Below are 27,138 nucleotides of genomic sequence, written 5' to 3'. Positions count from 1 at the left end.
TTTACAATATCCCCTTATTATCCTTTTAATGTCTGTAAGATCTGTAGTCATATCCCTTCTTTTACTGCAGATGTTTTTAATTTCCATTTTCTGTTTTTATTACATTTTACTATGTATTTATCAATTTTATTTTTATTTTTCAAATTATCTGTATTGTTTGTTTCTATTTCACTGAATCTGGCTTTTATCTTTATTTCCTTACTTTTATTTGGGCTTAATTTGCTGTTTTTTTACCTAGTTTCTTAGGGTGGAAACGTAAATCTTTGATTTAAGACTTTTCTTCTTTCCTAATACAAATTTTTAAAATTATCAATATAATTTTAAGCATTGATTTAGCCACATCACACACATTTTGATGCATCATATTTTCTTTACCATTCAATTCAGAATGTTTTCTTATATCCCAAAGAGTTGTAGCGCATGTCCATTCAGACTTCAGGGTCCCTCCCTCTGTGCATTCTTGCTTCTCAGGTACCTTGCCCTGTACATTTCAGTGTTCAATATCCTGGAGCCCCAATATCTGCCTCCTCAGATCAGTGTGTCACTATGTCCCTTCTCTGTGGCAGGATGATGTCCCCAGGCAGAAAGCCAGGCAATTGTGGGATGATCAGAGGCTCATCTCGACGTATTTCCTTTCTCTCAAACGTCACTATTCCGTACTGCCCATTCAGTGCCTGAAAACTGCTACCTTATTTATTTTTACCACTTTTATAGTTGTTTTTGGTGGCAGGGTAAGGCCGATACCAGTTACCTGATTTTTGAGCATTTACTCTGCTTCTAATTTTTTATTGTGGTAAATAATACCTAGGTGAACATCTTGTCCATGAATATTCTGCCATTCAGGACCTGCCTTATCACCCAGTCTATTGAGCGCCTCTCCAGTCCTGTGTGTTGCTAACGTTACTATGTTTTACATTTGCCATAGCACATATTACTCTCTGAAATCATTTTATAGTTTACCATCTTCCTCCACTGGAAACTAAGCTCCAAGAAAGTAGGAGCCTTATTTGTCTTGGTCTCTGTTGTAATGAAACAGAACCCAGCACATAGTGGTGTTAACGAATATTTGTTGAATGTGGTAAGGAATGAATGAATTAATAAGCTTTTTTTGGATTTTGGATTATTTCTCACTTGCCGCGAGTGGGTCAAAAAATATAAACATTTTATTCAATCTTGAGACAATTTGACAGCTTACTTTTCAAAATTTTTATGCCAAATTCCTGTTAGTCTCGAGGAGCACAGAAATAGGGCATGCTATTAGGTACAACCACATTCAAAATATATGAAGTCAATAAGGAAAAGTTAACAGACAATGTAAGCTCTATGAGGTCTAGGCCAGTGTGTGTTTTATTTCCCATTTTCTCCCAGAACATGGCACAGTGCCTGGAATGCAGTAATAAAGCAGTGAATATTTTTTTGAGTAAATGAATGGTGATTGGGAATATGACTGGTCCCATTTCATTTCAAAAAACCTAGATTTTCAAAGTTGCAATCATTGTGTATCTGCTGAATAAGTCCTGGATAAGATGGAAAATTAAAGTATTATATATTAAAAAGAAATTCTAGTATTTGTTCTCAAAAAAGCCAGGAAAAGTAAGGCCTAGGAAAGCAGCAATTGGGTTACGATGGATCACACACCAGCCTGGATGCTGTCTTGGCCTTTGTGCCAATGACTGTGGGCTCCAGAACTGGACAAGTGTCAGCGACACGCATATCAATTGAATCTGCCGTTGTGTACTAGGTGCTCCCGTTCTAAAGGATTTATATGTACGTCTGTGAAACAAATCACTTGTAATTAAATGTATTTTTATTCTAAATTTGCTCTAGCTCTGTCATCATATCTGGAAGTCATTCTCAACCTTCAACTTAAAAACACTGATGAGTAAGACAATTAAGGCATTTGGAACTTACTAGATGAAGACTTTCCTTTTTATTGGTAACTTTACTAGATGCATTATACTTCAATCACAGTTTCTCTATTCAAATTTTGTTTTTCCTGTTTTCTTTCCTTTTCGTTGTTCTCTTTGACATGCTCCATGTTACTTTGGGTCAATCTCCTATCTGTGTCCTAGTAGATTTTCTATCAATTTTAAAAAGCAAATTTCTCTATCAGTCAGGATTTTTAGTTACAAGAATTAGAAAATGACTCTGGCTCCCTTAAGTGGAAAAAGAGTTTAGCAGAATGAGATTCAGGCCTCACAAAATAGGCATATAGATAGCAACAAGGAAGCTTAGGAGGCTAAGTGCTGGAAAAATAAAGGTCACATTGCAGGAAAACCTAGTGCTTTAGACACCACTGTTTTGAGTCTAACCTTAAAATATATATATATATTTATATACATATAATATATAATTTATTTAATATATCATATGATATTTATTGTATTGTTTAAATATTGCATTGTTTATTAATATATATTTAGTTGTATTAATACATATATTATAATTTTTATATACTTTATATATTATATATGATATATATAATACATTTCATATATAATAAATATATATATATATTTTAAATCTTTGTGTCATTCTCTCAAGCTTCCAAGTTTAGTTCATATTAGCTGAGTTTTAGTGACATCCAAGCCCCCCTCCTTCCCAGGCAGTAGTAGGAAGAAGGCTTTCCATTCTCTTAAGATTATCCTTATGTTAACAGTACAACATGCAATAATAATGCAATAATGCAAGCTCCATCCTACTTTCCTCATAAAAAGAGACCTAATAGGAAAAGGAGTCTGTTGGTTTTGGGACAGCACCCCCCACCCCCCCAAAATAAATCTTCACAAAAAGAAACAAAACACATTACGTTGTCTCTCTTATATTTTCTCTCTCTGTACCTGGTGTTGGGATAAAGTGAAATGTAGTGGTTAGAGGAGGGGAAGCATTAGAAATAGAACAGAAAAACGGTTGAATTGGTGGAAAAAGGCAAATTGATAGGACAAACAACATACAGAGCATTTATTATACCTGAAAAAGCACGGTCTATGCAATCAAGAAGTCAGGGGTTTAAATCCTACTTCTCCCTTGTAGCTCTTTGACCTTAGGCAAGCTATTTATCCTCCCCCACTCTAGGTCTTCTCAGCCACCCAGTGGGAAAAATAACATCTGTCTCCCAGGTTTGTTGTGAAAATTAAATGAGAACCTGTGTGTAAAGCAGCATGACACACTAATTCACAGTGGTTACTTGCCTAGTACTGGTTATTTTCCTATCCCTTCTCTCCAGAACGGTCTCTAACTCCTGAAACACCCTACCACCACCAACCCTCTAAAAGGGGCTGCGAATCTCAGATATGCTAACTGCATCGCATCAGGAAGATTATTGCTGTCAAACTCATGCTGTGTGTGGCACTGTTATTGCGGTGGTCTGTACAGAGATAGGAGTTTCTTCTTCATGAAAAGCAAGTCACGATGAGACCACCACACTCGCTCCCTTCATTTCTTGTTTCCCATTCTCGGTACAGTGCTCCCTTTCACTGAAGAGAGCTTGATTCCTCCTTTCTTATTATGACTAGTCTGTATTACTTGCAATATCTCCAGCTGTCCACAATTGTTTCTCGCTAACCTGCGGGAGTCTCTTCAGTGATCAAAAAATTTAAGCTATATTAAATGAAAGAGTGATGAAGATCATGTACATATTGAATATTAAAATAAGTTCCTAAATATTTGAAGGAAAAGTATTGATCATTCAAGGGAATTTCTCAATTTATGCAATTCATGAAAGAATCATTTTTCCAAAATAGGCTAATTTATTTGAAATTAAGAGAGAAATAAATTTTAAAAATTAAAAGTTGTGGGAAAGTATTGACAATTGTCAAAAATAGACTTCGTTCAAGAAGAGTGGTTCTTAAACATTAGTGTATCTATGTGTAATCTAGGGAACCATCATCGGCAGAATTCCCAATCTCACTCTAAAATGAGGATTTGTTAATTCCAGGGTGGCACCCAAGAATCCACAGTAATAAACACTCCTTGATAATTTTGATGAACTAGACCAGAGGGCTTTTTTCCCCCCACTAGAAAGATTTCTTGAAGAGAAGTTTTTATACACCATGGATTTTGCCATAACGTGGGGGAATGGGACCAACATCTAAGCAGTAGTGGGTAAATAGTGGTAAAGCAGGATCTGAGGCTGCTTTAGCCAAGACCAAAACCAATTCACAAATGTGTTCTGTCTGGCAAAAATAGTGTTTAAAATGTTGTTTGTAAAGCCATTCAGCTAAGCCTGTTTTCTTCAGTTCACCGTTGGCTGGCCCTTTGACTCCTGGTTGTAGTTGACCAAGCTATGCTCACATTTAAGCGACACAGCTGACCCTGAGGCATTTGTTTGTGAGCTCAGAGGGTTTAAAAGATGCCTCTCTAGACCAGGAAACTGAGAGTATGTGAGGTATTTAGGAGCTTCCTGGTGATGGTTAAATTTTGTTTGTAAGTTCTAACTTGACCAGGCCAAGCCAAGCTAGAGTCAAATTATGAACCATCTTTATACTCAAGGCTGACATATTCTGAAAGAGTCAGTGCAAGTTGGATGCCTACCCTTCTTCTGTAACACATTGGTTTATTTCTCTGTCCACCCCGGTAGACTAAGAGCAATACCTGGGCAAGAACTGAGTCTTTGTACTTGCCTTGTCCTCAGAGCCCCGTACATTATATAGAACTTAATAGATGTCTAAATGGTCATTGAAATGAAAAGACAAAAAGGAAAGAGAAGAAGGGAGGATGGAAGGAAGAAAGGAAGAGAAGAAGACAATGGAGGAACGAAGAGAAGGAGGAAAGAGGAAGGAAGGGAAGGGAGAAGGGAGAAAATAGGAAAGAAAGGGTGGAGGCAAGTTTCATTTGTGGAAGATTTGGGAATGTGACTAATTGGATCTCTCATTTTAAGAAAATGCAAACAGGAAGATGACCTACTTTAATTGGCGAAGTTTCTAGATCATAATCAAATTCAGAACATCTTTGAGCAAAGATGGAAACATGGAGAATTGTTTGTATTTGAGTATCAGGCACTTGTTTCTCAGATATTGACAGAATTGCCCTAGATTTTGTTTTATGTCACTTAAGGGGTTTCCTGCTGGGTTTCTGAAATGAAAATATTACTTGAATTTCTTGGAAGATTATTTTAAGCTTGTAATTACTACTAAAGTAGCTAGACATACCAAATGGGCATCAGCAAAATGCCAATGTGCTGTTTATATTTTAATCTAATCATAGGCTTTGTCACAATCTGTCAACACAGTCTTCTCTCTATGTCTGTATTTTTTCCATTGGAAAAAAAATTGCTTGAGAGACAGAAAGATGTCACCTGTTACTTTCAGAAAATTAAGATCATTTATACTTCAGTACATACTCAGAAATCCTGCTATTTTGTTTGTTGGCTTTGGTACGTTCTTTCTGTAACAAAACCTACCCAAAACATGGTTCTTTAAATTCAAGTGAATTGGATATCTATAAAGTTGTTTAGACACCATGCTAAGTAAGCTGGGTAAAAGAGTGGTGTATTAGAAAGACATCTTGGGTTTAGGTACTCAACCAGACCCTACTGTGATCTTAATGACCTCTGGTATGTCACTTCATTTCCCCGAGACTCAGATTTTCATCTGTATATTGAGCAAATCTCTCAAACTCAATTTATAAGAACTTAGAATTGACAGTACAGCACTATCCATTAACTGCATATTCCAGCTCCATTTTTCAAAGACTCTATGTCCTTGGGCAAGTAACTTAAAGTCTATGATCCTTGTTTTCATCACGATAAAGTGGGCATTATCATAATACTTACTTCACATGGTTTTTGAGAAAATTAAAGGAGAAAGTACATATAAAACAGCAACTGGCACATAGAAGTAACATCGATTTTTTTGATGACCCCTGCCTGCTGAGAAATAATCTGTGACTTTAACTTCTGACTAAATGAAGAAAAAAAAATTTGGGAGCAATAATTTTATGACTAAAAATGGTGGCACCCTCCCTTTTCCAATGTCACAGATAAAAGGGAACAAATTTGAAATTTCTAAGGCAGAAAGTCTCATAACTTTGATGATTGATAACCTCCCTATTCCTGCTTTCTTGATGTTTATATTCTTGATGTTTGTCCTGGAAAATGAGTGACTCAGATATAAAGCTTGCAAAATGCACCAAGCAGTCACTTAACAAATGCACTGAGCTCACAGAATGCTGAGCATTCTCCTAGTTCTGTTGACTACCCAGAGGGCTACACAACATGCCTCCATGGGGAAGACAAAGCACATCCTGGAGATAAAGTTTAAAGAGCAACATATCAACAAGTACAAATCAATAGTCTATAAAATGAGTGCCTAAGTGCTGAGGGGATCCTTTGGAAAGCTTTCTTCGAAGCAATAGGATAAACTAAAAAGGTAGTAATGGTGTGCATAAAGAAAGGCAAAGAAGACCAAAATTCAATTACAGAGCACTTAAGGCCAGACCAAGAAACAAGAAAACATTTATGAATGTTTGAACTTCTACTTTTTTCAAATTTATTTTGGTCTTGCTTTGTTTTAAATTCATGTGCAGCAGTATTTTATCAATAGGTTCTGTATAACATGCCCCTATCCGGAACCTCTGAATATTGACAAAAATTCATTAGAAAAAAAATAGTTAACATTATTGAGGTATAATTTACATACAATAAAATGCAATCATTCAGAATTCATTTTTAAAAGAGCACAAGATTTCTCAAAAATAAGAATATCATTTATTTTAAAAGTCTTGTTTTCAGACAAAGTCATCTCAGTAATAAGCAGAGATGCAAAAAATAGAAGATGAGAAAATAGAAGAAAATCCAACCATTTGGAAACCGTGTTGATTTTAGTAAAAATCACTTGATTTCTAAGAGTATTTTTAAAAGCATTATCTGTACCTTTTGTTTTAATGTTCCTATTCAGCAACATATTTGAAGAGAGAGAAGTGAAAATTTTAAGTGGTTTTTTTTCATTCTGAAAATTGGTATTAGAATAAAGTTTCAAACCAATGTCATGGAATTAGTACTTCCTATGAGCACCTCATGGAGTTCCCTTTGAGAAGGATACGTGCATTTAATTTTATATATCCTCTTTAAGAAAACAAGTGGAATGATAATACAAAAATTGTGTGAAGCAACTTGTATAAGATGATAATGTTCGCCCCTCACCTACAAAAAAATCTGTTAATGTGTGATGTAAATCACACACGATTGTGTTGTAGTGCCTAATACACACATTCAGGAGGCACTGGTTCTATGTTGGATGCTAGAAATATTTATGTACTATCAGAACCTAATTGGTTGGATTTTTCTGAACCATTTTGATTCAGTCAGCTAAAGGGCTTATGGAGAAAGACTTAAGAGCAACACAAAACCGTCACATCCAGTAAAATCTTTACATGTGTCAACTGTGTGAATTGGTCATTTTTGTTTGTTTGTTTGTTTGTTTTTGGTTGAGGAAGATTCATCCTGAGCTAACATCTGTGCCAATCTTCCTCTATTTTGTATATGGGTCTCCACTACAGCATGGCTGAGTGGTGTAGGTTCCCATCTTGAATGCGAACCCCTGAACCCCAGGCTGCAGAAGTGGAGCACGCTGAACTTAAACACTACACCACGGGGCCGGCCCCTTGAGTTGCTCATTTTATATTGTAGCTTTGCCCTTGGCCTATAGTGCTATACTCACTGACAAACTTCATAAAAGGCCACGGTCTGGTCACCTAGTGCGTGGGGTGTAAAATAAGGCCAATTATTTTGATTCAGTCTACTATTGCTATCTTTCTTGGTTACAAATATATGTCAACAAATCAGAATAGAATAGATGGTAATCTTTTTCTATGGGGAGAATGTGTGTTTTCAGTTTGTATCTGAGCGCATAATCCCATACCTGGCACAACTGAAGTGCTCAATTAAAATTTGTGGAATGAATAAATGGATTAATAGATAAATCAGTGATCAATGGTCAGTGGAAAACATCACTACTGAAAAAATAAAATACACAAAACCTATCACTTCAAAGAAGGGATCAATAGCATTGTTTCTGTATAAGGAAATAAAGTCATTTTAGAAAGCAAGAGTTTATGCCGATTTCCTTATTTTCACTCTTTTATGTAAGTTGCGGAAGTAAAGTATGAGAAGTGACACTAGGGCATAGACGGGTGCTTCCAAAGCAAGTAGCTTCCCAAAATTCCTCACTTCAAAGTCAGTTTTGAAGCTGGGAGATTATGTTTACAAACACTTCTCTGTCATTTGGTCCACCAGTATATGACCACTTCCAAAGTCTTGCATGGCCGCCAAGGGATGGAAAAGGATTACCACTCATGAAAATAGATTTTTTTTGTAAGAGAATTGATTTGATAATTTTCAGAGTATCCTCAAAGAAGAAGAGAAGTAAAATAATTTTTGACATGGTAGAAACATTTTGCATCCAGATATTGACTAAGGTTTTAAGCTTAATGAATACCAGAGCTTGGATCAATAGATAAGAAAATTTTAGCCATTTGTGTGTGTGTGTGTGTGTGTGTGTGTGTGTGTATTTATATATGTCAGTAATAGCGCCAACATAACATTCCAGTTTTGAATCACATAATGGTCATTTTGGGTCCAGGTACACACGTCTCTTTTTTTAAGGACTTTGAAGTGTTGCATTTTAGTCTGAGATATGTGCTCGACTTCACCCCCTTGCTATCTTACTATTCTTGCTGAAATAACACAATAGGCTATCTCACTATTGTGTCTTTTAACAAAGTCTCCACACTGACTTCTGGGAATACTTGAAGCTCTAATCACAGGTGCATGAGGATACATCATTTTGTGGCTTGTTAAAATCAGTTTTTGCACCTGTGTCCATGAATCTGCAGCACATAATCACTTACATGAGTCTCCCTACAGATTTAGAATAACCTCTCAGCCATTTCTGTTGGACAACTGAGAAAATAATAATAATAAATTTGGTTTTATATATGCACAACTAAATATGGTTGTTGCAGCTAAAAAAAATCTAATAGTTATTAAGAGCTACCCTGGGAAGACCAAGAAGCAAATCTATCCATTAGTATTTTTCTAAATTTCTATTGAACAGGGTTATTTGTGTGGCAACTATCAGTGCAATTAAAAGTTGTTGATTATGCATGGGTTTTTTCTCCTTGAATGGACGTTAAACGCGCTTATGAAGTTTAAACACCATATTTACTCATATGAACACAGAGTTGAACCATTAAATATGTGGTACATTGCCCCCAGATTAGTTATCTAATTACTTTCTTGGACTCTGGTCATTCTTTTGTTACGGACTGGCTACAACGTGTTCGTATTGGTCATTGTACTATAGTCTGTATCTTGATAGGGATAATGGCTAATGGCAAATGCTGCTGAGTTTGCAGCACCTCAAAATGCCCCTCAAAGGTGTTTCTCACACACTGTCCTATGGAGATGATGCAATTTCTATACTGGGCATGTTGACAGTGAAGCGTCAAAACTCACAAAGGAAATTGACCTTGATCTAAACCATCATGTGGATTTTCCTCTAGCTGCTGTTGAGTTTTGCCCAGTTACCCTGAAAGTATTATGGGTAGAGTTAGGAAAATACTCTGAGTACTCCAAATGGTCACCAGCATGAAGAAGAAGGGGTACACATTATAAAATGTGTGAGTTTTAATATCAATAATGTTTATTTATACCGACAGCTTAAATAGATCAATAATAACGTGAAGAGGAGCATGCCCTCTGCAAAAACACCTTCTGTAGCACATAAACTTCAGTCTTCTGGCTTTGACATTTATCAGCATCTTGAGAGCATTTATAGCCCCTCACACACTCTTTTATGATTTCTTTATTGATTACATAGTGATGCCTCCTGGACCTAGGACATGGTTCACTATTTTTCAATTAAAATGAAGAAATACCTTGTTCGTTGCAGGTTCATTTCAAGCAATTGGCTTGTGGGACTCTGAGAGATGCTGCTGCCCATGACGTGTTGGAATTATCATGATCAACTATCCAGTTTGGATTTCACCCAGTGGCCAAGAGCTTTGCATGGTAGACAGCAAGGGTTGGATTTTTAAAAAGAGTAAACCAGGTAAGATTTGAAGGAGACATCTGATCATTTATCATTTGCTCTAAGGGCTTTAGCGTGCTGCCAAGATGTATTGAATAATGTATAGCTTTTCTGTTTGTTTTCTAAGTCCACTGAACAGCTTCTTGAAGAATGGTGCTCCCTTGGATTCAGAAGACTGTATATAGTAATAATTGAGTCCATTTTTTCTCAAGAGGAGAGAGGAGTTATTTTAAGATACACGCAAAGCAAACACAAGAATACTGTGGATGCTAGTTTAATGCAATAGCCCAAAATTGCAAGCTAAGGAGATTTCCTCCTTAAGTAACTACTCTGAACTATAATGAAATAAACAGTTGTACTTTTGAAGGTGCAGTAGGCAAACTGTTGCCTTTAAGCATTTATATTTTGCACAATATAGAACTGTATCAGTTCATAGCATATGATCTTATAAATACTGTATGTTTCAAGGTTACTCCAATTGAGAAAATTATACCATTATTCTGCCTTTTATTTCTTTGAAAGTATTTATCAGTCTAAACTGTGTTCATCTAAGTATTGTTTAAAATGGTGATACGACATACTCTATTATTATTGTGTCTCCTAGAATTTAAAGTATTATACTCTTATTCAAATACTCCTTTTTTCTACTTTTGTCTGTTGCATTCTGGAAACTCTTCTCAACTATTACCCACAGTTTGGTCGGATCTTCTTATCTTTCTCTTTAACTCTCTTCCTCCTCTCTAACGTAATTTAAATTTGTTATCAACAATTACCTGGGGAAATCACAATTTTCATATTCTCATTCTTATTCTCTGACTTGAAAACCATCAAAGCTTTCACAACTTCTCTGAATTTTATACATCCAAAGCAAGATTTTCTTTAAGTTCAATTATAAAAACAGAAAATAAAAGTAAAATTTATTAATTAAGAAAACAATGAAGGGAGACTATTCTAAGTCACTTGTCACTCTTTAAGTTTCTTACAAATCCAGGTTTTTTATTTTCTGAAAATAAAGTAAAGGGAAATCATTCAATAAATCATGTCTTAAGATAGTAATGGATGTAAATGAGAGCTGCTAAAATACTTGAAAATAATCGATTCTCTAAAGTTTAATAAATATTCCTTCCCAATCTCCTAATGACTTATTTGTCTATAAGACAATATCATGAGTGTACAAAACTCAAATTGTTGCAAATTTCAAATTTGTTTGAAATAGTATAGACAAACCAAGTCATGGCAGAAATCCTTAATTGATGAACTGAGTTAGTGGAAAATTGTTTGTCCTGTTAAGTGGCAAGTTGTGTTACTCACATGTAGAAGAGTTCTGCTAGTCTGTAAATAAAAGGAACATGGAAATACAGGATGCCTTTGTGGAATAAAGCTCAACCTAGTTCCATGCTTCACAGCATTAGTATCTAGCAAATAATTATAGCAAGAACGCTTCATGGTAAACTTTCATATTCTTAAGCTTTTAAGTCTTAATCTCTGAGTCCAAAACAAACTTCATCCTGATTACGTTTATTTCAATATTTTCAACAAAATTGGGTTGCCTGTTAAAACATCAGACTTAGAAAGAAGAAGACAGACAAAAAGAAGAGGGATAAAATTAAATCTATTGTGAAGGTAAATAATCTTGTGATAATGCAATTATTAGCAATGATTTATCTTGTCACAAAGGAAGAGGTCTCCTCTACTTGTGAGAAAAATATTTTTATTCTTTAGAATACTTTATCTTTCTGAACTGTGTGAGTCATCAATATAGGAAAAGTGTACAACAGGTAATTTTGATCCAAGTATTATAAAGAAATATAACTTCTCTTCTTTTCCCACAGTCTTTGGGAGTGAATCCTGTTGATTAGGATCTACAGAGAAAATACATTCCACCGTTCTGTATAAAAACATGCAATTTAGAAGGGCCCTCTAGACATAAAAGATTTGACAGTGAATTCATCCATTTTCCCAGTTAAAGGTCAACTCTTTTAAAATGAACAGAAAATTTATACATTACAGTTTTATGGTTTATATTAGTTCTAAATTCATTTTTGTTCTTTGTTGTAAGAATGGTAGTTGCATTTTTTTATGGTGGTGCATGTTAGCTTCTCCATAAAGTTAAAAGAGTGTCAAGGCTTCCCAATTCCATTTCTCAGAAGTTTATAACAGTGTCGTAAAAATTTGCACTGTTCCTCAGCTTAAAAGCAATTTTTCTTTCTTGAAGCATTTTTAAAATAAAGGTTTGCCTAGCTCAGGGTTGCATTACTGTATGCTTATCCGTAGAAGCAATATGAAGCTATAAAGACAGCAGATAAAAGAAGAGATTTTTCAAAGCACTTCTGATAATAGCTTGCCCCGTATAATGGGATATGCAGTCTCCAAGGTGAGTTGTGAAAAACATTTAAGTAGCACCTATGTGTGCAATGTGTCCCTTACTCTCTGCTGAGAGCAATTGACATTCTCATCTGTGCAACTACTCTTATCCTGAGATCTCCTGAAAATAAAATCTTGAGAACTTAGTGAGGTAGCTGATTCCATCATGAAAAGTCTCCTATGATCTTAAATATTTTTTTCTACATATTTATTTACTCTCTAAATATTTTTTGCATGTCAACTGCATGTAAAGCAGTATGTGGCCAGAAACAAATTAGCAACCGTCCCTGCCCTGTCCTCAAGTAGTTCACACTCACAAAGTAGAACCAGACGTGTGAATTGCTCACTCCAGGCAAAATGAACCAAAAATCTTGAGTGATACGTTTGAAGCAAAATTCTCCAGCCACTAAGATGAAGGACTGTTAAAACTGATAGGGGTATCAGAAGGTCTTTGAGGCTTACGAGGCGTTTCAGCTGCACGGCTAAAAAGAGGGGAGAATTTTCATTGATGGGAAATAGGTGAGAAGACATTCTAGACTCAGGGCACAGTCTGGCAAAGTCATCATGGTATAAAAATAAATGTTATGTTGGAGAATGGAAGACTTGACACTGGCGCGTAGGGAGGAATGTACGAAGAGTTTGGACATAGAGGTAGGGGCTGGACTGGAGGGTTTTTCATGCACAGCTATGGTGGTTAGAAGTATGACTGTGATGTAATCTAATCAATACTTTAAGAAAATGATTCTGGCGTAAGATGGGGGTGGGGGCGGGGAAGGTATGGGCAGAGAGAAAAGATAAACTAAAAACTTCAGTTCCATGAGTGCAGAAATGTTGTATGGCTTCTAGTCTGTTGTATCACGAGTGCCCAGAACAGCTCCTGCTCATCATTGATTCTATTAGTCTCTGTTAAATGCTAATTAAATGAACATCTCTCAGCGATAATCAATATACTTCTATATTTGCAGCTTTTTCCTTTTTTAGAAATGATTTGAAAATTTTTCATACAAAGGATGAAAAGAATTTAACTTGTTTTTCGTCACCTACACGGGTACACAGGCACACACACACACACACACACACACACAAAAACTCTCTCCCAATATGTGCTTGAAATTAAACCTCAGATCCTGTTCCTGAAATTTATGCTTCACTTAAGATGGGGGCAGCTGCTCCCCTACTTTATTTCGCTTTTGAGACTTTTATCTCTCAGGCTCTATCCTTCCCTTCATCATTTTATCATCACATCAATCACTGTGTTTCGCTCCTCAGAAACGCAACGTGCATTGCAGGCACATTTTTATGGCTAGAAAGCAAACCTACCCTACTTGGCACAGATTGCTTACTTAAACCTAATTAAGTAATTCTGCTGAAAGTATCACGTCCTTTCCGTCACCATGCGCATTTGGTCAAAATAATAGGGAACACTTTAAAGCTATGGAAAATAACTGGGGAAGGGAGCCTGAAGAAGACACAAAATGAATGGAACTGAACTTCAGCTTGACCTTCTCTGACACAATCCTCTAATGAGCTAGGGTGCATCAACACCTCGGCTACAGGAAATTCCTAACTTACAGCATCACTTTCTCTCCAATTATTTTATTGAAAATTACCATTGTCATAAGGCTCCCCAGCAGTACAACAGACTCGGTACATTTTATATGATTGAATCATCTGTTTTCAGCGAAGTTCCCTTATAGTCTGGGAAAAATCCAAGAATTTCTTTCTAAATATGAATACTTAAGGAAATGTACTTATGATTCACTAAGATGTAATATTCTTGAGACCGAGGTCTTTGTCTTTCTTCTCTAAGATCTTAATTCTGGAGCTATATACATAGTCAATAAACATATCTGATGAGTGAATGAATGAAAGAATATCAAAGCCTGTGCTTAAGATCAAAATTGCAACTTCTATATTTTCAACAGTAGGAAACATCTCTTTCTTGTTAATGGGGTCAATTGGTATTTGGATCATCCTGTCCATCGTTAGATCAAGGATGTCTTATCCTTTCATTTCAATACTTATCTTATTTAGTAACAGATATTTTTAAATCACATAGTGATATATAATAGTACCCAAGGAAGAGAAGTATGGAGGATTTAATCTAAAATGAAGGAACAAAAAAAACAAAGAAAGGAAAACATTTATTAAATATCTCATTGCCTTTATAAATAAAGTGTGGTTCTCTTTCACAAGCAGTCACAAGTATTGAATTTTTATTTTTTATAAATCTCAAATGCTTAGGAAAAAGAAGTGAGACTCTGGCTCATTCCATGCTCTTGAGTGTGGACCTCTCTGGGTGGAAGTCTCTGGAATGCCGCAATCCTAGCAAGTTACTATTTTGAGGAGGCAGTTTATAGCAAATGGTGGTTATAAATCTACTATCACATTTATAGATATTGGCTTTAAGTAAGGCCTGGGTTTGAATCCCAACTCACAGTTACAAGCTATGTGATCTTGGTCCAGTTTTTTATCATCTCAGAGCTTTGCTTCCCAATTAGTAACATGAAGATATTAGTAGTAGTCCCATGGTGCAATTGTGAGGATTAAATGAGATCATAGATATAAAACACTCAGCAGAATATCTGACACATTATATAAAAGATATTGCTCTAATTATATTATTATTATTATTTATAGTCTATATATGTAGCAGTTCTACCTAGGAGCCCATTCGTTTCAGCCAAATGTCAGAATATTTTACCCTTGGTCCCCAGAAGTAAATGAGATGTGAAGTGCTTAGCAGGATACCTGACACCTCATAAGCACTCAATAAGTGTTAGTTGTTATGGTAGTTGTTATTATTATTTAGTTATATAAGCATTTCTCTTTTTCAGGCTCTTCGAGGACATCTTGGTCTAACCTATTTACAGCAACAAGTTCCTTCTTAGGAGAATGACAGGTCTATGAGTTATGGTTAGACTTTGAGATAATGCTCTGTTTAACAATCTATTACGGGTCATATTATAATCAGATTGCTGGGTGCCTTGATATTAAGGTAAATAGAATTTTCTTTATAACCAAAGATCACCAGAATACCGTTTCATACCAAATTATAGTTTTTAGAAAAAATAAAACACATAGAAAACTACTAAATGAAACATTAACATATATCTCAGAACAGCAAAAATCATCCTCTGTTGACATAATTCTCTAATTTGGAAATACTACTTTAATATACACTAATAGAGAATGTCTTTAGAGGTCCCTGACATTAATCAGCAATATATATAATTATGCCTCTAACCTTTTTTTTGTTACATGTATCTTACAAGAAAGACTGTTATTAATTTTGAAATGAAAATTTAGAATTAAAACTACATTTAGCATGGTAAAATAATACTTTAAAAATTAAGTGGCATGATTAATCTTACAACATGCCATTTAAAACCATACTAGGAGAAGAATGGGATTAAGTCAAAGACAATTCCATGAAATTCTGTCCAGTGCTTTGTAGACTATTAGTTTGGATGGCCCCAGTCTTTTCAGTAAAAGATGGAATCTAGATCATTAGCTGAAAAATGAGGGAAGACAGTGGAGACAAGAAAACTGCAGTGGGAGGAAAGGAATCAACCAGAGGTGAATAAAAGGATTCCAGGCTTTGGCGAAGGGCCTTATAGGGTTGGACTGAGGGTATCCGCAACAAGCCAGGACTGGAGAGCAGCTCATCTTCCCTGGACAGCTCGCCGTTGCCCTCAGAGGGGCAGAGGAAGCCCAGGACGGAAAGGAAAGGAATTCAGAGATGCATTGTGGTTGGGGAAGTAGCACTGAATGGATGGACTGTGGAGTTGGAGGAAAGTCAAGCAGAGTCATGCCAGGGGTTAACGGTTTGATAAAAATGTGTACAAGAGGTTTTAGACTGAAGGGTAGGAAATCCCTGAGTGAGCAAAGGGAACACTTCATTAGAAAGGATTTATTCATTCTGACGGTAAGATTTAGCAAGAAATTAAGATACTGCTGGAGACAAACAGTTTTTATTCAAGATGAAGAAACCGAGAGACAGAAAAGTTAGTAATTTTTCCAGGCTGACACAGCGATATGTATCAGTGTGAGTTTCTCTCCCAAGATCTCCTCTTTATAAAAGCTGTTAAGTTTTCCATTATATTATTACCCTATTTTTCAGTTCTTAGAACTAACAATCCAATCCTTATGCCATTATACATGTGTGCACATTTGCTTATTATGTAATAAATTTTTATAATATTGTGTAATTTCCTTCTTGTTGCATGTATGTGTATGTTGCTTTTCCATGAATTTGAAAGTAGATGAAAAGGTAGAACCCATAGTGTTTCTTTTTATGGGGAGCCCGTTACTATTAGTGTTATGATCGGCCCTGATTCTGAACAGATGTTTGCTGATGAGAATGTCAATAACAAACTGGTTTCTCCTTTTCAACAAAGAGAGCAAAACTTACGTACAAACTTCATATATAATTCTTGGTATAAATGTTGTATGTAAATTTATATACTCGTAATTTATTGAATATCTATGTAAATGGCCAAACTAAAAATCATTTGAATAATATTTTACTTTTCATCTACATAGGATTTTCTTTCCCCTAACGGAGAGCACCAGAGTAATTTAATGGATTGTTTTCCAACATGAGTTCTATGGAACACTGGTCTGGAGGTGTATGTTTTGCGTACAAATGGTTTTGTAGCCAAATACATTTTGCTGGTGTGTTAATTTATGATAAGGACTGGCTCAGAAAGAAAGAGCTTAGGTTTGCCTGACACATGGGCCCCTCATTTCCTGAATAATTAGAGGATTGTTGGTAATCAGAGAAACTGAATGGTTTTGAGCCATCTTTTCCCACAGATGACAACTCTGGTGTTAAGAACATAGGCCTTGACCAGATACATTCTCATTCTCTTTTCTCCTTCTCTCTCTCTCCCTCTATTTTTCCCTCTCCCCCTTCCCTCTCCTCCTCTTCCTCCTTCTTCTTTTTTATCCCTCCTTGTTTTTTTCTTCCTCTTCCTCCTACCTCTTCCCCACCCCCATACACACGTACTCTCCCCTCTCTTCTCTCTCCTCCCTAACATATGAACATGCTAACATTTTTTTCTTTAGACTTCTCTGTTTCGATCAAAACAGACCAGTATCTCCAGTAACATGTCCCTTCTCTAGATATGTTACTACCATCAATGAGATTATAGTTTTCTTTTTCATCCAAGCAAAGTCTGGACACCATTCTCCCTCCCTCTTTGGCTTTTAACCAGAGGGACATTGTAATTTTAGTGCAGCTCCTAGAGATAGAATTCCTTTTACTGGGGAATTACTTTTCAGAGGGTAACCTCACTTTCACACTCTTGGTGGTTCAATTCTATACACTGGCTATGCTTTACACATTCAAGATGCAACCTAATTATTAAGCCAAAGCCAGTGAGTGTTAGGTTACATCATTAGCACAATCGTCAGGAGATTTTAGCTGAGAGTCTCTTCTGCAGTCTCCATTTCGGTCTGCTTTCACTTTCACTTAGATTAAAGACAATCTCTACTCTTAAATATTAACTTTACCCTCAGGGAGCTTATGATGCCAACGACAAGCAGAGCACATTTATAACATTATCAGAAAAGAAGAAAGGCGATACCATAAGTGTCAGGTGGGAACTTGAGTAGATGACAAGAACCCCAGAGATTCAGAGGAATAAAAAGTCTTGCTGGGCTGGAGGCCTCAGGGAAGCTTCATAAAGGAGGTAGAGCAAGAGCTGAGCTTCAAAAAGAGTAAGAATTCTCTTTCTCTTTGAAAATGCTTTGCTGTAGTAGTCTTTTAATGTTTCCTTGTCTTCAGTTTTATCCCCCACCCTTTTTGCTGCAGCTAAAAGCAAATCTCAACATGTCATTCCCATACCTTGAGGATAAAGCCCTTATGTCTTAATGTATCATAGGAGGTTCTCCATGATCAAACCTCTTCTTATCTCTTGAGGCTCACACTTTCTAAGCATGCATCTTATTTGTCCCCATTGCTGTTGCACACTGTTGATCATCCTCTGCCATGTATATCTGGCTAACTCTTATTCGTCCTTCTTGACCCCTTGAACATACTTCTACCATATGTGCTTCTCTCACTAGAATGTGAGTCCTCTAAGGCAGGGACCAGCTCCTATTCATCTTTATTTTCCCAGAACATTTGTATCTCATAGAGCTGGCCTGTGTAAATGAACATATGCCTTTTCTTCTCAATTACATCAAGACTAAGTCACATAATTCTTTGTCAATTTTGATGACTGCAAATCAAATCCCGTTCTCCTCTTTGCCTTTACTTCCCTGAAATACCGTTATGGGATGGTTGAAAAGAACAGAAAGTTCTAGAATGTCTAGTAAAAATGTTGTGGGCTGGCAAATATGATGTAAATTATCAGGATTGAAAACAAAAATTCTATATCCAGCACTGGAAATATTGCAGATGGTATTGAAATGTGACTCAAAAATGTGATTTCATAAAAATGATGATATTTATATGAGCAATTCAAAGTGGGTTGAAAACTAATTCTGATAGAAAAGTTTTAAGAGTTTAAATGCCTTTTCATGATTCTGTGTTACTGGAGTTTAGCTAGGCTCCAAAGCTCAGTAAATTTCCTCCGGTATATCCTACTTGGATTAAACCATAATCAACATCACATATATGACATCTCTGTCTAGACCTCTAATCTAAAAAGTCTTAAAGAAAATTAAAAATTAACTCCTCACAATGTTAGATATACCTCTGAACAAGTTTGTTCCCATCTTTCCATGACTTAAGTGGTCTTAAGTTCTTCGGATTTCAACATTCTTCTTCCCTGCCACATAATTTTCCTATCTGTGCAATGCAAGTAAGCAAGTATAATAAATAGAATCGCAAGTATTACGAAAAACAATCCATATGCAATAATCGAGGTACAAATGAGTACATTCTTTTAGTTACTGAGAGTTAGACTATAAATAGTGAAAATGATACGTATTGTTATGAGTATGCAATAAATAGAACTAAAAGCATTGTGCATAGGTTTTTGTTTTGTTTTGTTTTGTTTTGTTTTGTTTTGGAGTGAGGAAGAATGGCCCTGAGCTAACATCTGCTGCCAATGTCCCTCTTTTTGCTTGAGGAAGATCGTCCTGAGCTAACATCTATGCCAGTCTTCCTCTATTTTGTACATAGGATGTTGCCACAGTATGGCTTGATGAGCTGGACCTTGGGAAGCCAAAGTGGAACGTGTGAACTCCACGACTACTCCACCAGGCCAGCCCCGCACATAGGTTTTTACAGCCGGTTGCTAGCAAATTTGAAGCACTGTAAGAGGCATCAAAGAATTTCCTAGCCCCAAATCCCAACTTCTAGTAATTCTCAAATCCATACCTAATAGAAAGTCTCCTACCCTGTTCCTGAACATCTCCTGGACACAGTTGGTGCAAACTCAACTATCAAATCTCATCTTATATAAGCCAAGAGAGTACAGTTATTATAGTACAATGTCTAAGTTAACTTGTAATAATTTTTATTTCAAAAATGATGTTTGTTTCCTGGCATGAGTTTGCAGCAGAATGAAACCATGCTTCATCAGCAGAAAGCGTAGTGTTGTCTCAATCCAATCTTTCATCAAATATAATTCTTAATCAAGCCAGAACCTTCTGAGATACACGATTTGGAGACCTTCCAAAAAAAAACTGTCCTGAAAGAGATGGTAAATTATAGTTTGATCTCATTTGTCCCAAATTCTGCACATAATTCACCCCTGAGTTATAGTTGTCTCACCCTTGTAAGATATGTCCCATAACTCATTCTAGTCAATATGATGCACTTACTACTAAAAGATTCATATCTTAGAAATAACTTGACTGTTTCAAACTGTGGGATCTAATTAATCAGAAGGTAATTGCACTAAGTACCTCTCTAGTTGCCAAGTCTAATCATATTCCACCCAGGTGAGTCTGTGTGGCTGGCCTCTGTGTCTGACACGCTTTGTGAGATTTAATCAAGGGCATGATTTAAATGGAACTCTATGACTGGACATTGAAGTTCCCCCAAATGTTTGGGTTATAAAGATCAACAGCAAATTCAGCTTGCCTTTTCCACAAGGCATTTTATTTCTTGTTTAGAAATAGTGACAGATTCAAGCAAGCATTTTCCACATGTAGAACCCAGTAACTGTGGTTTGAAACTACCAGGAAGGCATTTATAATTTAAGTCTAGGAACAAGTCTGTCACAAATCATCATCATTAATACCAGATCTACAGAAGTGAATGTAAATAACTGCCAGATCTGCCTTCAGGTAGGATGAGTCTATTAATAACAGCGTGAACTTGTGATGTATTGGCTGTTGTTCACATCTGTAGTTTTCTTCCTCACCATACTATAAACATGTTAAGGCTGAGCACTAGTTCTTTCCTCTTTGCTCATAAAAAATAAAAAAAAATGCCACGGCTGGCCTGGTGGCATAGTGGTTAAGTTTGCATGCTCTGCTTGGGAGGCTCAGGGTTCGCGGGTTTGGCTCCTGGGTGCGGATCTATGTACCGCTCATCGAGCCATACTGTGGTGGCATCCCATGTACAAAATAGAGGAGATGGGCACAGATGTTAGCCCAGGGCCAATCTTCCCCAACAAAAAGAAAAAGATTGGCAACAGATCTTAGCTCACAGCCAATCTTCCTCACCAAAAAATTAAAAAAAAAAATTAAAAAAATAAAAAAGTATGGCACCTAATCGTCCCTTTCTTTTTACCCCCAAAGCCCTAGTAATAGTTGTATGTCATAGTTGCACATCCTTATAGTTGCTGTATGTGGGGCACGGCCTCAGCATGGCCGGAGAAGCGGTGCATCCGTGCGCGCCCGGGATCTGAACCCCGTCCGCCAGTAGCAGAGTGCATGCACTTAACTGCTAAGCCACGGGGCTGGCCCATAATAGTCCCTTAATATGTATTTATGAATAAGTGAATTAATGAATTGATGAAAGGATGAGAATGCATATGACATTTTATTACAGTCAAAATGTTTTAGTAGTCAATAGAGGCTTTTAATGGTGAAAAGAAAAGGATATGCACTTTCTTATTTACTTTAGAAATCAATTAGACTGAAAATTCAAATTTGAATATTACATTTAGAACATTGGAAGTAAAATTTTTGCCAGTACTTTCAAATTACGTACTCTATTAATTTTAAAAAATAAAACTATTTTCCTACTGGCAAAGAGTGATATTTATAGTATGCTTTGGGTGTTTGTAAATTTCACCCTGTCCTGACCATGCATCCACATTCACCTTACCTCCTTATTTTTTTTTGGCTGGGAGGAAGATTGGCCTTGAGCTAACATCTGTTAGCAATCCTCCTCTTTTTGCTGAGGAAGATTGGCCCTGGGCTAACAACCCTGCCCATCTTTCTCTACTTTATATGTGATGCCGCCACAGCATGGCTTGACAAGCGGTGCATCTGTCCATGCCCAGGATCTGAACCTGCGAACGCCAGGCCATAGAAGCAGAGTGCAGGAACTTAACAGCTATGCCACCAGGCAGGCCCCACCTTACCTTCTTTCTTTGTAACTATCCTCATGTTTAAAAAGAAATTAAAGCAGCTATTTTTCAGAGTTTGCTGCTCAGATCAGATGTTTTTGTATTTGAATGAAATTCTTCAAAAGGATGATTGCAAACAATAATAATGAATATTATATTGTGCCTGTTACTATTGTTATGAAAAAAAAGAAATAAGAGCCAGGGTTGTACACAAGAAAATCATCACTGGATTTCACTATTCTAATCTGAGTCAATTCAAGGTCTGACTGCCCCAGAAGAGAATCGGGCATTGGCCAAGTGGCTTTTAGGGAAACATATATTTTGCAGTTGTGTGATAGAAAAGTCACTACAGAAAGCTGAGCACCTGCCTGGCACATTGCATTTACCCACTTACCATTGGTTGCCTAGGCAAGAAGAACAACCCATTCTTCGTTCTTTGTGAAATAGACAAGAGCACCAAGTATAGCATTTACTACAGGGTACATAAGGACCAGCCCCCATTCAGATCACCCTGATAGCTAAACAACTTCCGGGTTTAGCTCCACTCTACCCTCCACAATGAAGAAGAGCAAAGGGATGTTGGCTTAATTGGAACAAACTTCAAAGTAGCTCTAGTCAAAGGAAACCACACAAAGATGATCTTCAGGTGATCTAATAATTTCATCAGTAGTTCCCAGTGTTTATTTCTAAGAACCTAATTTCACAAGCTTCTAATATTCTTGGATTTCTTTGCATGTTTGTGTTCTCATGTTACCCTAAGTTTATATCTGTTATAGTCCATTAAAGCAATGAATTGTACTTGTGAACATACTTAACTCTTTTGTTAGACTGAGAGCTCCTTGTGGGCACTGGTGTAATTTATTTACATTGTAGTCCAGAGCCTAATGAAGTGTTGAACACCTAGTAGCTCCCAATAAATGTTTGCTGAATTAATGAGAGCTTTCTGCAGACTATTTTTACATCCTCTTCAGATGCCCGTTCTTTTCCTGTCATCTACATCTTCAAATAACTTTGAAATTCTGTTTATTGCTCCATTTAACACTCCTTCAAGAAATTGCTCAGAAAAGATTCATTATATCTACTATGTCCTAACATAGTCCTTTGCTTCTCAGGGCTTGTTATACTCCTTCGTTGTTCTGAAGGGACTTATAATCTAGATGCAGAGACAAGACAAAACCACATTAAAGGCCAAATTACAAAATGGAGTAAATGATTAAAAGTAAAGTGAACACCATAAATGATATGAATATTGCATGTTCTAAGATTATGCCTAAGCTAGGTCCATTCAGGAGAGTCATGTCTGGGAAAAGCTGAGGTTCTTTGGGAGCAGCTGCCAGAGTTGATGAGTTTGAAGGACTGGGGGGCCTCCTAGGAGAATACAATCTAAACGAAGAGAATCAGTAGGCAAGTGTGATCCCATAAGTAAGTCTTAGTCATCAGAGGGGAGGGTTGATGGGATGAACTGCTTGAATTTGTCTCTGACATAGCATTTCTTTTCACTACTGATTCATCTGAGAATTTTAGGGAGAATAAAAAACTGTGACATAGAACTGAAATTACTAAGATATTCATATTCAAGATTACTCTTATATCTATAAGACACTGGGCACAAAGTTTTTAACCTTTAATAGAAGATAACAAAAAGGGATGGAGACATTGTCTCCCACTTTGCCTCAGGAATATTGCCCAATTTGGGGAACTAGAGGGGGAGGTTAATCACTGGATAATATGATACCCAGATAAGTAGTGTGTGGAAGCATCACAGGTATCATGTAGAGGCAGTAGTACCTAGTGTAGGTAGCAGTGCCTACCTGAAATATCAGTGTTACTGACAAAGAGGGAAGGAGGAGCAGAAGAGTGGAGTAGTAGTTAGACATATTTTTGAGGCAGTAATGCATCCCTTTGGTGATACTTCAAAATACCTGGGTTAAGACTCAACAGAGGGTATTAGTAAGTGACAGGGTATATACATAATAGATATTTAGAGGAAGGTGATTTAACAGTGCAGTCTGAAAAAGCTTCATGAAGCAGGAAGAACTGGATCTAGATCTATAAGGAGAGATGAAGGTAGTGGGGAGAGGTGGTGCTGAAAATGAAGATGAACACAGACAAAGAAGAAGTATTTGTAGTCTGTGTAGGAGACCATGAACATGGTCTGTGACTGACTGTAGCTCTGTGTACATTAAGAGAGGATGGTGAGAAACTGGATTAGAAATGGATATCAAGGCCAACATTAAAGAAGCCTGTAGCCACCTCACCTCAAAAATCCACAATAGCAGGCTCCTGAGATGAAGATTTTAGAATTTCTCAGAAAGTAAATTCCCCTTGACCTATAGACATGCAGTAAGCACTTTGCATATTTTATCTTTAATTTTCAAAAGCTCTAAGAGGAAGTGTTATGTTTATTTTCTATAAATCAAAATCAAGGTTCAGAGAGTTTAAGTAACTTGCCCAACATGACACAGTAACAGGTGAGCCGGGATTCCAGACCAGCTCTGTGTGGTTTCACACACTACCACATGTTGCTACCCTTTTCTAATTTTGATCTGCTCAACACTCGGATCTCAATAGGGTTAGGTCTGCCTTGAACCTTTCCCACTCTGTTTTATTTCCTTGGATAAAATAATGGTGATTCCATATTACATAAAGAGAGAAAAAATATTAATGGTGGATCTCTCACTTCTTGAAATTAGTTCCTTTAATGATATTCACTTTACCTGATATTTTGTGAAGTCATTGGCCTTGAATTTTCATTTTTTCTCTTATTTCTGTGCGTTTCAATGAATCTACCAACATCACATATATTGAGTGGTTTGCCTTGGCACGTTAATGCTATAGGAGATAATGTACCTGGTACTTTAACCAAAAACACATTCTTGTGCCTTCAGTGACCTAGAGGTAGAGTTTAAGAGTTAAAGGAGATAAGAAGGGAGAGAGGAAATAGGTTTTATAAAGGAGGATGAGGTAGGCAAAAGAAGTGTTGAAGATAGATGAGACTGAAATTAAAGAAGGCCATCATGAGGGTGAAGTGATTAAGCTTGACTTGGTATACTTAGAAAACGGACTTCGAGTAGACAAGACCAGCATTCTGGGCTGGAAAATGGACATGACTGGAAGCTAGAGATGAAGATACCCACACTGACAGGAAATCAATAAAGGCTTTCTGTACTGCTGAATGAGGAGGAACCTTCTATCAAAATACCTGTGAGCACCTAACTTAATCAGTTTCGAGGACCATGTTGAAGCTGCTATGAACACATTTGAGAATCGCCAAGGGCATAAACTACTGTTGTGATGACCCACCCTGAGGAAAGATAACAGTAGTCATTGGGAAACCTTGTTCCTGGAGTTGGTTGTAAGAAGCACCCTGCTGCGTTGGGTGTTGTTGAAGGGAGGCACCTATGAGGGAGCCAGCTACTCTGCTGCCACTTCTGACTGCTTTATGTAAAACTGATTTAACCACACTTCATTTTACTGAATCAGTTTGACTTAGCGAGAACAGCCTACAAAGAAATCGTATTTTAATAAAAATGTGTGTGAATTTGTCTTGGAGGGTTGAAATAATTGGTAGATAAATCCAATTTTAAGAGGTAAATGAAAGAAAATCTTCCATTTGCACAGTTCAGATAGCATTATGCATGATATGCTTTTCTCCTAATTTAAAATGGGGGAAATTATCCAAGTTATTTATGAACTTGGTGAAAAAATTAGTGTGCTATCAAGTAGATCTTGCTATCAGTTTAACTGAAACATTAGACATGCATTTTCAAATTTCCAGAAGGAAAAATAAATCGGCATAAATGGACCTTAGGTACTCTTTTAAATGTACTCTCAGAAATGGGCCTTGGAATAATATAATAGAGATTTGTATAGGGTACAGTGGTGGAACAGAAGAGAGAAAGGCTGAAAATAAATTAGTATCTAGGACACAATATTTTGATACTTATGGTGAGAACTAATTTTTTATGCTTTGGTCACTGAGGTAATATGGTAAGAATTCTAAAAATATACTCATAGATATCATCATCTGCAGTAAATATTAATTGAAACTCTATTTTAGCTTTCAAATATATCCATTCTCCCCATCTTCTCTCCTCCTGGATTGATGTCACGGCCTCTTAACTGTTCTCCATAGCTCTAGTCTGGACCCTGCTCAGTCTGTTTGCCATCAAATAGGGCTTTGTATATGGAGGAAAGTGGAGTTCCTCTTTTGTCCATTGCTCTCTAGGTAGGGAGATAATAGCTGTGCCTGGTGCATTAGCTAAGGAAATTAGTTCTAGCCCTGGTGTCTGGCCTATGAGTCTAAACACCGGGGTGTCAGAAGAGCACAGGGCTCCTGTTGGGCTTACTGTATAAATAGCGATGCCAGGAACCACTCATTTAGGTGCAGTTACTGCTAGGGGATTAAGTCCCCGTATTGGTGTTTGTGTTTCCTCCCCTCCCTGGACCTAGTGGGACCCTTGGTTACCCACAATCATAGTAACAGCCCTAATCTCCTCTTATAGAGAAGGAGTTAATTAGATGAAATAGTAGGGAGCTAAGCAAAGTGTGCACAATATGGCAAAATTCAATCCGTGGCCCTCCTTCCTCTGATTGGTAGCTCAGAATCTTTTGTGCGGTGCTTCACTGACTTTCCTTGTTCCAGGGTATTTGGGAGTTTGGGGAATAGCGCTCACTATTAGGGGCTTGGTTACCAAAATACTAAGTGACCATTTTCCCTGAATGAAAGCTTCTGGATAGTTTTTGTGGCTTCCTTTTTCAATTGTGGTAAATTTTAGTCCTTTTCCATTTGTCTATACAAAAGGACCACTATGCTTTTTCCACTGGCAACATTAGGTGGTAATTAAGACCATAAAAACAGTGCCAATAGGATCATGAAGAGCCTCATTTACTGGGGCCACATTCAAGAGCAAGATAACTAGCGGGTATGAAATAAACAGTCTTTTCTAAGGAGCAACGGGACATGTTGTCAGCTCACTTGATAGTCAAGGACCAATTATACTGCTGTTAGGAACAAGCTGGTTTCCCTTTTAAAATAAAAGTCAGCCTGCAAATATTGAGCACCTACCATGTGAGAGGCATTCTAAGTTGTAGTGATGGTGAGGAACCAGAAGGATCAATCCTAATGATAAGGACTATAAGAATTTACATTCTAATGGGGAGAGGCATATAATTCATGATGTTCAAGGAAACTAATTTAAGTGACTCACAAAAAGGTTAAAGGCTTTATTCAGCTGACGTGCATCAGAAGCACTTGAAGAGGGGTA

General features: G+C 36.9%; 1 protein-coding gene across 1 annotated transcript in view; it reads left to right on the top strand.

The window, feature by feature from the left end:
- Positions 1 to 27,138, top strand: part of LINGO2 (leucine rich repeat and Ig domain containing 2) — a 1,164,902-nt gene that overhangs the window by 860,057 nt on the left and 277,707 nt on the right. Inside the window, exon 8 of the mRNA XM_087444704.1 lies at positions 9,891 to 10,049. The gene's annotated coding sequence lies outside the window, so the exon portion shown is untranslated. The remainder of the gene's footprint in view (positions 1 to 9,890; positions 10,050 to 27,138) is intronic.

The sequence above is a fragment of the Ceratotherium simum genome, chromosome 20, assembly GCF_057802395.1.
Source record: "Ceratotherium simum simum isolate JZ-2026a chromosome 20, ASM5780239v1, whole genome shotgun sequence".
In the NCBI taxonomy this organism is placed as follows: domain Eukaryota; kingdom Metazoa; phylum Chordata; class Mammalia; order Perissodactyla; family Rhinocerotidae; genus Ceratotherium; species Ceratotherium simum.
The sequence above is the reverse complement of the archived record's forward strand: the minus strand, read 5'-3'. Positions and strand labels throughout refer to the sequence as shown.